Raw genomic sequence first — 13,474 nt, 5'->3', positions numbered from 1 at the left:
GCCAGGAGTAAAGCTCTAAAAAAAAATCTCAAACCACTGGGAATCCATGCCAGCAAAGAATGGCTGGATCATTACTTTACCTGCAGTTTATTTCTTTTCCAGTATCCAAACACTCACATGGCCATAAGGAGTGTTTCCTTCCTCGTGCCTGCTGAAAACTCATGTCCATAATTGCCTCTTCACAGGATAACAAAAAATCTAAAACAGATTACTCTGTTACATCCAAAAAAGTGACACCAAAAGGTGGCACAGCAAGGGCTGAGCCCCAGAAAAAGGGCTGCACACAAATAAGTTTGTCCAGAGGAGGAAAAAAGGATGATATTTCCTTGTGGCCTGCTCTCAATGTAAAGATCCCGCTTTAGATTTCCCTGGCCTCAGATAGTCACATAGCATTTCCTGCCCCAAAACTCATGGATACGGGCAGGAGAGCTGCTGCTGAAAAAAAGCAGCATTATATTTGACCACCCAGAGACTTGCTCTGACCCAAGCTGGGAGTTCAGTGAGATGCCCTCCAGAAGTTCCTTCCAGCCTTAATTTCTCCATGAGCCTTCACCAGCTGCAGGATTATTCCCTGCTGGACCACCACACTGAGAAAACAATTATTCCTCAGTCTGCATTTTGTGAGGCAGTGCCAGCCCTGGGAGAACCAGCCCTACTCTGTTCTCCGCTGCAGGAAGCAGAGGCCCTGGTCAGCACACAGGAGAACAGCCCACCCCCTCCCTTTCACACATACTCCCTGCAAACCCAGGCAGCAACACCAAAATCCCAGTCTGTAAGACTTCTGTAAGATTGCTCTAAGAACAGGCCCTCTGCCAGATGTTCACAAACACACCCTGGAAGCACCAAGCCCAGCTCCAGGATGGCAGCTCTGTACCAACTCCCCATTCTAGCAGCCACCCAGGGAGCTGCTGAGGGAGCCAATCTCTCTGCTCAGAAACCTTCACACCACTTTCTCCCTGAGATGTTTTCTCTGAAGCGCCTGTTCTTTCAGCTAGAAAAAAATAAATGCACCCTGGATTTATTTATTTATCCATCTAAGAGACCAGAGTTTCCCTCTTTTAGAGCTTGCCATAGACAGAGCCCTTCCTCTCAGAGACCTTGCAGCAGGATACACCGAACAGCTGCTATGATATAATTCAGAAGGGATATTAAATCCCAGTCAACCATCTGCATCTCCCTTAACCCTCGCTGACACTGTCTAGAGTACCAGAACAGAAGCAGTCTCAGCCTCTTCAACATCAGAGCAATACGTTTTACAGGGAGAGATTCTTCACAGCCACACACACATGGGATGAGCAGAAAGTTCAAAGCCAAGAGTGAACACATTCAAAGTCTCAGGTATTTCACTTCCTGCTGCAGAGTCAGGCAGAGAAAAGCCCCTGGTGTGTTGCAGGCAGGGACTCAGAGGAGGGAATCGATGTTCTCCCTGCCAGGGAATGTTCCCAGGGAACAGGTGAGGAGGATGAAGGAGATCCCTGCTCTCACATGAACAGATGAGATGCTCCTGAGACATTCCTGCCTCCAGAGTAGCCTCCAGCCCAGGTCCAGAGGATGGATGTTGCTGTGGAGACTGCAAGGATGTTGAGGATCTCAGGACGATCATTTGCAGGCAATCTGACTCCCCTTGATCTTTCTGCTCTCATATTCAGGGATCATACTGGGAAATCTAAAGTATGGAAACAGAAATTTGGCTAAGGCTCCTATGTTCCTAGAGCACAGGCAGGCTGTGGGCCCCAGAGCTCCATGAAGCTCTAACATGGGAGGATGGGGAATCATTCAGAAAACTGGGATATCCCCAAACTGTTTCACTCAGACACAGCAATTCAGGTATTAAGTTCCACAGACTATCCCATCACCTCATCCTCTTAAGGGTCTTTACCTCTGTCCCAGATTGAAAGGCAAGATGTATTCCATCTGTATGGCAGTTGTCTTCTGTTAAGTGGGCAGTTTTCCTTATCTCTTTCACAACTATTCTACCTCCAGGGAGACATCTGATAATGGGATATTGAATGTCACTGCATGACTGATAAAAGTTACAGCATCCCATTGTGAGATGCTCTGCCCAGAGAGAGGAGCCAAGCATTCCCAACTAGATATAATCTGCGTTTTTGGGACACCAGACTCAGGCTCTCTTCCGATGGATTTCCAGGAGGACTGCAGCCATTTCAATTTGGACGGCTACCAACACCCTGACCAAAAAAGGAAGTCAGGTTGTATTCTGACTCTGTCAGTGGTTTTTCTTTTGTATTATTGCATGTATTTTGTTTTCTTTTTCACTTTTCCTAATAAATTGTATTTCTGACTTGGAGTCACTCACTGGTTTTGTTTTCAAACCAGAACAACCTCCTCCCACTGACACACATCGTGGCAAGGTTTTGGGGAGATGGGACCGCTTCCCTCAGGCCCAGCCCCTCCCACCACCTTCAGCCCCACACTCCAAGCACCAGAGCCTGTTCAGACTCTGAACCTCCCTAATGCCATCCAGAGACTGATGGCATTAACAACCAGCTCGTTCAGCCCACAGCCTATTCTCAAATTGCTCTCAGGAACCCAGTGAGGCTGGAAATAAAATTTTTCATTAACCCATCCTGGCAGCACACAAGGAAAGACTCTGGTCCAGGGTTAAGTGTTCCTGCTACAAAGACACAGTCTCTACACAGGTCACTGGCAAATACAGCAAAATGCTCCCGTGTTTAACCCACTTGCTCCTGCAGAACCACATATACATGAATTAAACCTTCATCTCTGTCAGGTGCAGTGCTCAGCAGAATTTTCTCCCCACCCCTGCAGCAAAGCTACCAGTGCCTGCTGGGATAAAAATGTGAATTTATGGAGAGGCACCTAGAAGGTTAAGGATGCTCTGACTCCTGCACTGGAGAAACAGCTTTTGAGCCTGCTGCTTTCCTGTTCCCTGAGACTTCCATCCTGTGTTGCAACACCATGTTGCTAAGGATTACAGCCAGGTGATTTGCATGTGGTCCCACTGAGACCTGAAAGCAGGAGCAGCTCACTCACCCTTCCTTTCCCTACCTTACTCTACTATGTCCTATAAAAACTGTCTTTTTCTGGCTCATCACTGTTGTCCCTCGCTGTGCATATCTGGCAGTCTTTTTCACCACAACAAAGCCATTGATGCCACTGACAGACTGCTCTGGAGACCACCCAAATTCCTGTGTGGTGTCACCAACTTTAAGCACCACTCAGGCTGGATCAAAAGGACACCTCACCTTGAGACTAGCAGCTCTCAAACATCTACCTGAAACACCCCAGGTCAAAGGATTAGGAGAGTTTATGTGCTCTATCAGGTGAATGTCACTTTTTGATGGGGAAAGGTATCGCCAGCCAGGAGACTATGTACAAGTCACGAACGGGACAGGACTGCTGAGGAACGTGTCTTGAGCTGTTTATTTTTTAGCATCAGTCTCATTACATGGTTATGACAATGGGAAGATGCCAGCAGCTCACATCCCAGGCAGCAGACCAAGAACTTAATGTTACAACTTACTTTAAAAGCTTTTTGACCAATCACATAAAGCGAAAGCATATTGACAGTAGTTCTATCCAATCACTATAAGCACATGTACCTTTGGTTAAAACAATGCTTGCTTATTTCGAATACAATACTTGCTTGTAAGCCTCAAGATACAATGCACAGAGCTCCATTATTAAGCTTAGATCTTCCTAATATCTCACCAGATATACTTTTCTGCAACTTAGGGAGTTACTCTACCCAAGCATTAATACAGACACCATTGTTCTATCTGTCCTTACTTTGTAATTCTTGTATAATTTTTCTACTGACAACTCTTATAGCTACTGCTTAGCTCTAATCACCATCCTGCTGTCTCTGAGGCCTGCCTTTTGCAACATGCCCAAAACCCTCTGATTTTAAGGAATCCCACAATTCCCTCTCGGTTCAACTAAAAAGAAACTTTCAAAACCTTGTCATTTATTAACTACCTTGCATTTCATAGCTCTTCTATAATTATCTGCTTATTACTTGCTTAAAGAATCATTTTTGCTCACATTTAAGCATGGCTATATTACAACACAGCAATTTTAATGCCATGAAGGTCCAATCAATTCAAAGCACATAAGTCATGTTTGATAGCAATTACAAGTCATTGTTCAAAAAAGTCTTGCCGGTTCCAAGGTCTTAGTTCAAAACCTTCCTCCATCTCTATACCTTCATCCACTAACTCTAAGAGTTCGAGAACTCTCTGTGAATCCATTTCCTACCTCTCTCTCTTGTATGATAAAAACTTCTTTGATAGCTTTGTCCATCATGTGTCGTACACACCAAAGTATGCAAGGTATTACTATTAGTATCACTACCAAAACACCTAACACATATAAACCTATTTTACAAAGATTCTTTAGCCAAGGTGCAAAACTCCATTCTTGGAACAAGTTATCTAACCATGATCCACCATCTTCTTTAATTTGAGCTGTCAAATCTTTCAGCTTTTGTATGCTTTCGTGGATGGATTCAGAATGATCTGACAGGTTCATACAACACAATCCTTCAAATTCCTCACAACCATGTCCATGTGCCAGTAAAAGAAATTTAATTGTTGCTCTGTTTTGAAGGGTAGCATGTCTAACACTGTTAACATCTGTCAGCATATCACTGATTGCAGTGGATGTGGTATTAGGCTGTTTACTCAGCCAACATGCAACCTAATCTAATTGTTTAATTACACCAAAACCTTGAATTCCTGTATGCAGAGTAATGGAGAGTAACATTGGTACTTTGGAGGATCACCTTCTCACCAATCATTAGCTGTAAACATAATGCAAAAATCCATTGTTAAAGAACCAAGGATTTCTAATTCTTGGAGTTTAGATACTGCCTTGGGAAGTTCTTTGACCCAAGTACTCCAATTCAATACAAGATTGCCCCCACTGTCAATTTAATCAAGCTTACTATTGAATTGCTTTTTGACCAAGGGCAAATTCTTTATTGGCACACTGACTAGGTAGGTTGAGAAAGGCTTTTCTGGTTCCGAATTAGACAAGCATATGGTATCTGAGCCTGCTGCCTTGGCTAAGGTCACCCAAACATTTGTTTTTGGTTGTTCCACAGGCAAATCTGCACTGCAAGAAGCATTTAAAACCAACTAATGCCAGCATATAATTTGATTTTGCTCCATCCTTTTTCATGGGCTAATTTTTGGCAAAAAATCCACCCATATATACCAATTTAGAAACACTGCTTTTGACCTTAAAAAAAATTTCACCTTTGAAAATCCAAAAGAGGGGCTCTACAACATAACAAAACAAAAGCCACATTTTTGCCAAAAAGAACTCTATGAAACCCAACAATTAACACATCTATAAATAGCATAAAGTCAGAAGATTGTAGGTTCCACCAATGAACAAGGAACGCCAGACATGACCCACGATCTCTCTGTTCGGCTCATGTCTGCGTACTTGCTTCTACGGTCTTGGACTCGTCAGCACGTTCTTCGGAGTGATATGGCTTGATGTTTTTTGCAGGTACCCACTTAATTCCTGCACCTGTAGAGACAGAAGCATACCCTTTGCCCCAAGTGATTAATCGAAAAGGACCTTCAATTTGTCCTGTCTCAGGGTTTCTAATTAAAACAAGGGGATTTTCTTTCAATTTTGCCTGTGTGTTATTTGAAAAATGCCTAAAATTTGGAGGATCGGGTTCTGCAACAGAGCTGTTTAAGAAATTAAAAACATATAAAGCTTTGTTCAACCTCATCTGTGGTGTGGCCTCTATTCCCCCCTTTTTTTGATCATGAATGCATTTTAATGTCTGATGTGCCCTCTCAACAATTGCTTGACCTGTGGGAGAATGAGGAATACCAAAGATGTGGTGAACACCCCAATCTTTTAAAAATGTGGCTAATTTTTGAGATATATATGCAGGACCATTATTGGTTTTTATTTCTTGGGACACACCCAGCGAAGCAAAAGCTTGCAAAAAATTGTGACAGGCCTGATTACCTGTTTCACCTGTGTGAAGAGAAGCAAAAACTGCACCAGAGAACATGCCCACTGAAACATGAATATTTTTAAATTTACCAAAAGAAGGATATTTAGTGATATCCGTTTGCCATAACTGCAGGCTTTGCAAGCCTCGTGGGTTGCCTGCTCCTGTAGAAACAGGAGGCTGCACAAGCTGATAGCCAGGACAAGCACTAATGATAGCCTTAGCTTGACTTTTGGAAATTTGAAACATTCACACAATTGCTTGCACATTTTGGTGAAAAAAGGCATGACTCAGCTTTGCTTGATCAAAAATGTTTGGTAGAGTGTTTGAAATAACCATTGTCAATTTGTCAGCTCTCGCGTTTCCTTCCACCTGAAATCCAGGAAGCGAAGAATGAGCCCTAATGTGAGAAACAAAATATTAATTAGTTCTGTATTGCGAAGTTGTATAAAGACATGAAAGCCAATGATATAGAGTATCAGTACTAATATCCTTTAAAACTGATCCTTCTATTCTTTTAACCACATTAGCAACATAAGCAGAATCTGTAATTAAATTAAAAGGTTGTGGAAAGAGTTGAAAAGCCAGAACCACAGCAGCAAGTTCAACAATCTGAGGAGATCCTTCTACTATTTGGACATCTGATTCCCAAGCTTTAGTTGTTTGGTTCAACCAAGTTATTACCTATTTGTAACTTTTGCCAGATCCGTCAGTGAAGAGAGTTATTGCATTTAAAGTTTCTTCACTTAACATAGGTTTTTCTCTAAAACTCAATTTTGCTTGCAATAATTTGTGAACTGGGTAATGAACAGAACAAATACCTGGGAAATTTAATAATGCATATTGCAAATCATCAGAATTTTGCATTGCCCAATCAAGATAATCTTTTTTCAATGGTTAATAGATAACTGCAAATTCTTGACCTGCTAAAGTTAGCAATCTTGTTCTGGCCTTAATTACAATTTGTGCTATCATCTCTAAAACTGTAAAAATAGTCTTAGGAAACCTGTAGGGAAGAAAAACCCCTTCTATTATCAACAAAGGATCTCTCTCAGAAGGATCCCATTTGGAAATGATACCACAAAGTTGCATTTTTTCTCCTAAAATGGCAAAAAGGAAAGGCTTTTCTGGAACACACCGATGAGCTTGTCATCTTTGGAGAGCTTCCATGACCTTGTCAAGAGCTGCATGAGCTTCAGGTGTTAGAGTTCTAGGAGAGTTGATGTAGCAACTTCCTCTCAGTAAATCAAAAAGTGGACCCAGTTAATTGCTGGCAATTCCCAAAACTGTCACAACACAATTGATTTCTCCCAGAAGTTGTTGTAAATCTTGTAGATTGTTGACACTGGTCTGGAGCTGTATCCTTTGAGGTGTAATGATTTTTTCAGTCATTTTCCATCTCAGATACTTCCAGGGTGGAACTTCTTGGATTTTGGTTATAGAAATTTCAAGTCCAGAGTTTTGGATTTCAATAACAACACTAGCACGAGTTTGCTCCATCTCTGGCAGTGTTGGAGCTGCAATGAGCAAATCATCCACAGAACTGGAGACAAAACTTGTGCAGCAAAATATTGGCAAATTATAGGTGAATTCTTCATTCCTTGAGGCAATGATTTCCAGTGGTATCTCTGCATAGGTTCTCTTCTATTGATGACTGGAACTGAAAAGGCAAATCTTGGAGTATCTTTGGGATGAAGTGGGATGTGGAAAAAACAGTCCTTTAAATCAATGACAAGTGGCCAGTGTTTTGGGATCATTGATAAAGAAGGAAGTCCAGGTTGAAGAGGTCTCATATCTTCAATCACTTCATTGATCTTTCTCAGGTCATGAAGCAACCTGCAGGAGTCCGATGTCTTCTTGTGGATGACGAATACTGGTGAATTCCAGGGACTGTTCATGGGTGTGATGTGACCTTGCTGTAATTGTTCCTTTACCAATCTTTTAAGGATATTTAATTTTTTTCTCTGTTAAAGGCCATTGATCAATCCATATAAGATGATCAGTTTTCCAGTTCAGTTTTAAAGTGGCAGGTTTTGATGTGGTTTCCATCACAGGCCTACTTCCAGTTTTGCTCCCCACTGGGACAGGACATCTTTCCCCCAGATGGTGAGAGGCTTCTGAACAACAAAAGTGATGCGGGTGGTGAAGGAAGACAAGCACACGAATTGTCCATGGGTATAGTTACTGACACCAGTCTTTCAGCATGAGCATTGCCTTTCCTTAAACCTTCCATCCACTTATGACTCCTGATGTGAAAAACCGCATATGGAGCAGTTCTTTGTCTGATGGCAGACTGCAATTGTGCGAAAAGTGTGTTCAAGCGCTGGTTTTGCACTTCCCGCAGCAATGCATCTTCAATACGTTGCACTACTCCAACTGCGTACAAGGAATCAGATACATTTATGGGGTCATGCATCCATCGACAAAATGCACACACAATAGCTGAAAATTCCAATGTCTGCAGAGTGTCTGAGGCCTATCCTTCTATTAAGATGTGATTCCATTGTCCTTGTTCATTCCAGGTGAGGGCAGATTTTTGCGGTTTGCAGCCAGCATCCATGAATATGGTGACAGCATTAGTCAGTGGTGTTTCACTATATTTTGGCCATGACAGCCATGTCTGTGAGGACATCCAGTGCAAAATGGGTGGAGACAGTGGAGACAATTGAATTTCTGCACCGGATTCTAAAATGCTGGCCTGCAATTCAGGAGAGTGTTGTAAAAACCAGTCTAGATCAGTCTGTTTTACTGGGATAAAGCCAGGGAACCTCAGGAAAACGGGAAACTGGACAAGACAAACGCACATCCAATCAATATGATTCATGCAACGTTCTCCGTTTATTCAAAATCAGGCGGTAGTTTATATAAGCTTCTACATAGTTTACAGAAACAAAGACTCTCTAATTGGTAGGCTAATATTGTTTACCTTTTCCTTAAAACGGTCTACACCGTACACCATAAAACCTATACTAGTTCACACCCGGTGGTCCCCACAATACCTTAAGACTATTTTCTACCTGCGCCACAAGCCCTGAATTTCTAACTGCGTCAGAGGCTTTGAAGGCCACACCAGGCCTCAGTCTGAGGCCTAGACTGGAGTAGCTCAACTTCCACAATTCATGCTCTCTTTCTCTCAAAAATGCTGCAACACTGGGACAAAGATTCTTTGTGGTTCTTCTCCAGTGACCTGTACGATGCATTTCCGACCTTTTGGAATTAACAGGGCAAGTGCATCTATACGTGGCTGAATAGAATTACAAGGCTGCAAACACCCATTCTAACACCTTTACATCCTGCTTATTTTCCCCTTTTTCTTTTAACTGCTGAATGAGAACACCTAAAAGGTGCTTCAGATGGGACAGAACAATAATGTCTATGGGCAATTCAAGGTCTCGTTGATCGACAGCTCGTTGGGCAACAGAGGCAGCAATATCCATCACAATTGTTTGCTGCCTGTCAGTCAACTGAATGGGTGTAGCAGGATCTTGTGGCTTTCAGCAATGGTCATAATTCATGGAGATCATCGTTAGTGATGCCAACAACTGGGCAGAGCCACTGAATGTCCCCCATAAATCGCTGTATAGGACATCTTTTGGGATGTCCTTGCTTAGAAGGAGCACCAGCAGCTGTTATTAGGACTTCTTCGTGGTGGTACTGAGCAGCCTCATGCTCCAGTTGCTCTCCCTCACTCTCCAGGAGTCCCTCATCACCTATTACTGACTGTTCATTCCCAGGGAGTGGATTCGTGGCCAACCGAGCAGGACTAAAAGCAGGATTAAAAGCAGTGGGAGCAGTAGGTTGTTTGTCACTTGGTTTGCTCCCTATCTCAATAATACTTCCTACTGGAGGACTGGGATTATAATCAGCTCCTAAAGAGTGCATTCCTGGTTTGCTACTGACTCCCTCCAAAGTGGCAGTGGTGACAGCAGCAACCTTCTTTTCTGCCTGATACCTTTGCAAACAATTTATGACTGAGCGCCAAGACCTCATTAGCTTTTGGGCAGCCTTATCATCATCAATAACCTTAAACCAAAGAATGTTTCCCAACTCATGCCATTCCCTCTTGTCAAAAAGACCCCCCTAAGGCTTTAAACAAGCCCTGAGCCTGGCCATAGGTGTACAAAGCCGGTGGATCTTTATTAAGATCTATATCAGTTATTTCATGCTTCTTTAAGAAACTGGTAAATAATTGAAGAGCTACTTCGCTTTCCATTATTAATCTATCCCTTAAGTGCAGCCTTTGTACCTTGCAAGCAAGCAGCTTTCCCCGGACAGCGAGTTTCACTCTGACTTAGGTGCGAGATGACTCGTTATGCCATCATCGAGTCAACTTTCAGCCTGCCAATCTCTGCATTCTTTGGCGCTGTTCCGGTCTCACCGCCTTAGGTATGAAAGAGGCTGGGATCCCTGTTCGGGCGCCAGGTGATGCAGGCAGTGAGGGAAGACAAGCACACAATCAATATGATTGATAAGCAAGCTTCAATTTATTCAAAGATTCTGTCAGATTATAAAGGGTTTTCTACAGGCATCTCCTCACCAACAAGCTTTCATTGATTATTTCATAAAGGTCATAGTTGCATATTTCTCCTACTTGCGGTTACAGCTGCAGCCAAGTTCCTCATCTCTCAGCTCGGTACATCTCATTTTGCTGGGTACATCTTGTTTCACATCCTGTTCTTGTATAACTCATATTTCAAGGATAGGCTGTCCTTGTTATCTGTACATGCCGATGTGTGCTGTTCCCAGGCCATGCACAGTGCCTGGTTCTGGGGCCTTAGACAGTGGATTGCTGGAACAGCTGCTCCATTGACCCATGGCCCTGCCCTGCAGCCATTCCCCAACACAAAAGAACGCACTGTTGCTGTTTTTCCTTCAGGACCTGTAATGTTAATCATGGATGCACTTTGCAAACACACAGTAGCACCTCCAATCCCTGTGAGGGAACCTGCAGGAGCTACCAAATCCCAATCATTGGGCCAAAATATGTGAGAAATTACAGTGACATCTGCACCAGCATCTGGCATACCTGTAATATAAATTGTTTTACCATGATGAGTCAGGCTACAAGTCAATTTTGGTTGGCTGAGGCCCAGACATTGCACCCAAAAGACCTCAGGACCTGAGGTACTAAATGGCACAGACATAACAGAATTCTCTGGAAAGTTGTTTTGCTTGGGTGTATTCATGGGTAAAAGAAATGCAATGGCTATAGGTGTTTTTGGTGGTATAACCATAGGAACATTAAGTGCAAGGGCTAAAATTACTAGCTCCTCGTTACAATTTATTGAAACAACAGTTGGAAGGACTGAAAGTCAAAAAATTTTGTTGCTGACTTTGCCTAGAATCAAAAAATCTTGTCTTTGTTGAAAAAAATTTATAATCCCAGTAGAAATACTTTCATAACAAAAAATATTTTTAAAGTGTATCAATTTTGAAGAGGCCAATTCGAACCTTGTACCTGAGAGTATTGAACTGGACCCATTTGAGGAATGGTTGACTGAGGTATAAATGATGGAGGTACCAATACCATTTGACTGAGTAATTGATTGTAAGGAGGAACCACTACTTGTGTCGAAGGCGGTGGTAATCTGCACTCTTTTTTGAGTTTAACAGCAAAGGCCTGCCATCGATGTCAAATTGAGAGTGACAGTATTTAGCAAGATGCTTCCCTTTCCGACATTGAGGGCAAATAGAAAGTTGTTTAGGTTGGATTGTTTTTGTAGGACAATCTTTTCTCATATGTCCTGGTTTACCACAAGCAAAGCAACAAGTCTTTTTATCAGTCCAACTGTACAGTACCAACAGATTTTTCAAAAATGTTTGTTTGTGTTTCTAGGGCTTTTTTCGAGCTTTTCCATTTGTTGTCCCAAATTTTCTCCTAAAGCTTTTGCCAAATTATCTCCCAATGTTTTTCCTAACTTTTCTTGAGATTCTGTACTTTGCTTTCCAAAAGCATTAACTTGCACATTAGCAAGATGCTGTGGAGAAATGAGCTTACTGCAAGCTATTTGCATCTGTGTTACAGCTGGAGGCTTATCAGGTAAAGTTAAAATAATTTTTCCACATTCTTGGTTAGCATTGACAAAAGCAAGGTTTTTGATAATACAGGAGTGAGCTTGTTCATCTGGACATTGTTTTTCAACAACTTGGGCTAATCTATCTAAGAAAGAGCCAAAAGATTCCAATTCACCTTGTCTGATAGTAGTGGAAGCATTTACATGGGTACCAGCTGGCTCAACTGAAAACAAAGCTTTTCTAGCAGCATCTTTAATATCTGTGAGCACAGGCCGAGGCAATTCCACTGCTTGATTTTCTGGTCTATGGAAAGGTGGATCACCTGCTAGTTGGGCAATATCTATGTTATCATAAGGACAATTTTCATATTTTTCAACCAACTTATTGAGAAGTTTTTTCCATTGTAATTCCCATAAAAGATATTGTGAATTGGTTAAGATCAGGGAAGCCAGATTTCGACAATCATCAGGGACTGTCATAAGAATTAAATATATTTTTCAACACATTGTTAAAATAAGGAGAAGAGAACCCACTGTCTTTCAAAGCTTGACAGAGTTCTTTTGTATCACGGTGAGAAAGAGTTTCATATTGTGGGTTTACATCATTATGACCATACCTTACAGGTAAGGCAAGGAGTTGTTTATTTGAATCCAATTTTTTTTTTCTAAATTTTGACTAATATTAGACCAGTTAGGTAGTTGCAGTGGAAGGTTTACCTCTGATTTAGACCATGTTTTGTTTTTCCCTCTCATCACTCTTGTGTCTGACCCCAAAGAACAGGTAGTGTTGTTACAACAATCAGCTGTCCCAGGAACCCTGCCAAGAAGCTCCAAGTTCTTGGCAGTAGTGTCACGGTAGCATCAAGCCTCCCCGGGAGCCCTGCCAGGAAGGGTGGAGGAGGAGAGCTCCACATTTCCACCCTCACCCCCGCTATTGGAGGTAGTGGCCGCGGAATGTGTTGTATCAGTTACAGAAAGAAAGCCAGAGTCTGCTAAATCATATCTAAATTCACTAAATTGGATCCTTTTAGATTCATACAAATTGGGCTGCTCTCGAGCTGCAGATCCCAAATTTGTATTTGTGACACTTTCCAATGAACTGCTACAGGTTCCACACCGTATCCCCGCCCGCGGGGATGCAGCTGGAAAAGTCTCAGTTCCAAACTGCAATCTTGGTATGCTTTTTTCCCCCCCGAACAGCGAATAAGACAGGCTTCAAGGCTTCCAAACGATCTGTCTGTATCTCCACAGAAACTTTCCTGAGCTCTCCCACCTCCATCATATCCATCTCTCTGGGCAGAACCATCCCTGCCCTGCCCAGCCCCTGGCTGCCACCCTTCACCTCCGTCCACCCCCCTGCCCGCTCCCCCGCAGGCAGAACCATATCCAAAGCCCCCCCTCTAGCTACAACCGGAGGCTGAGGGGGTTACAAGCGGCGAAAACCCCGGAAGGGGCTTGGGGGAAGAATTAACACGAAAAGAAGTCTCCGAACTGTAAA

The sequence above is a fragment of the Taeniopygia guttata genome, chromosome 24 (genome assembly GCF_048771995.1).
Source record: "Taeniopygia guttata chromosome 24, bTaeGut7.mat, whole genome shotgun sequence".
Classification (NCBI taxonomy): domain Eukaryota; kingdom Metazoa; phylum Chordata; class Aves; order Passeriformes; family Estrildidae; genus Taeniopygia; species Taeniopygia guttata.
This window is presented reverse-complemented; position numbering follows the sequence as displayed.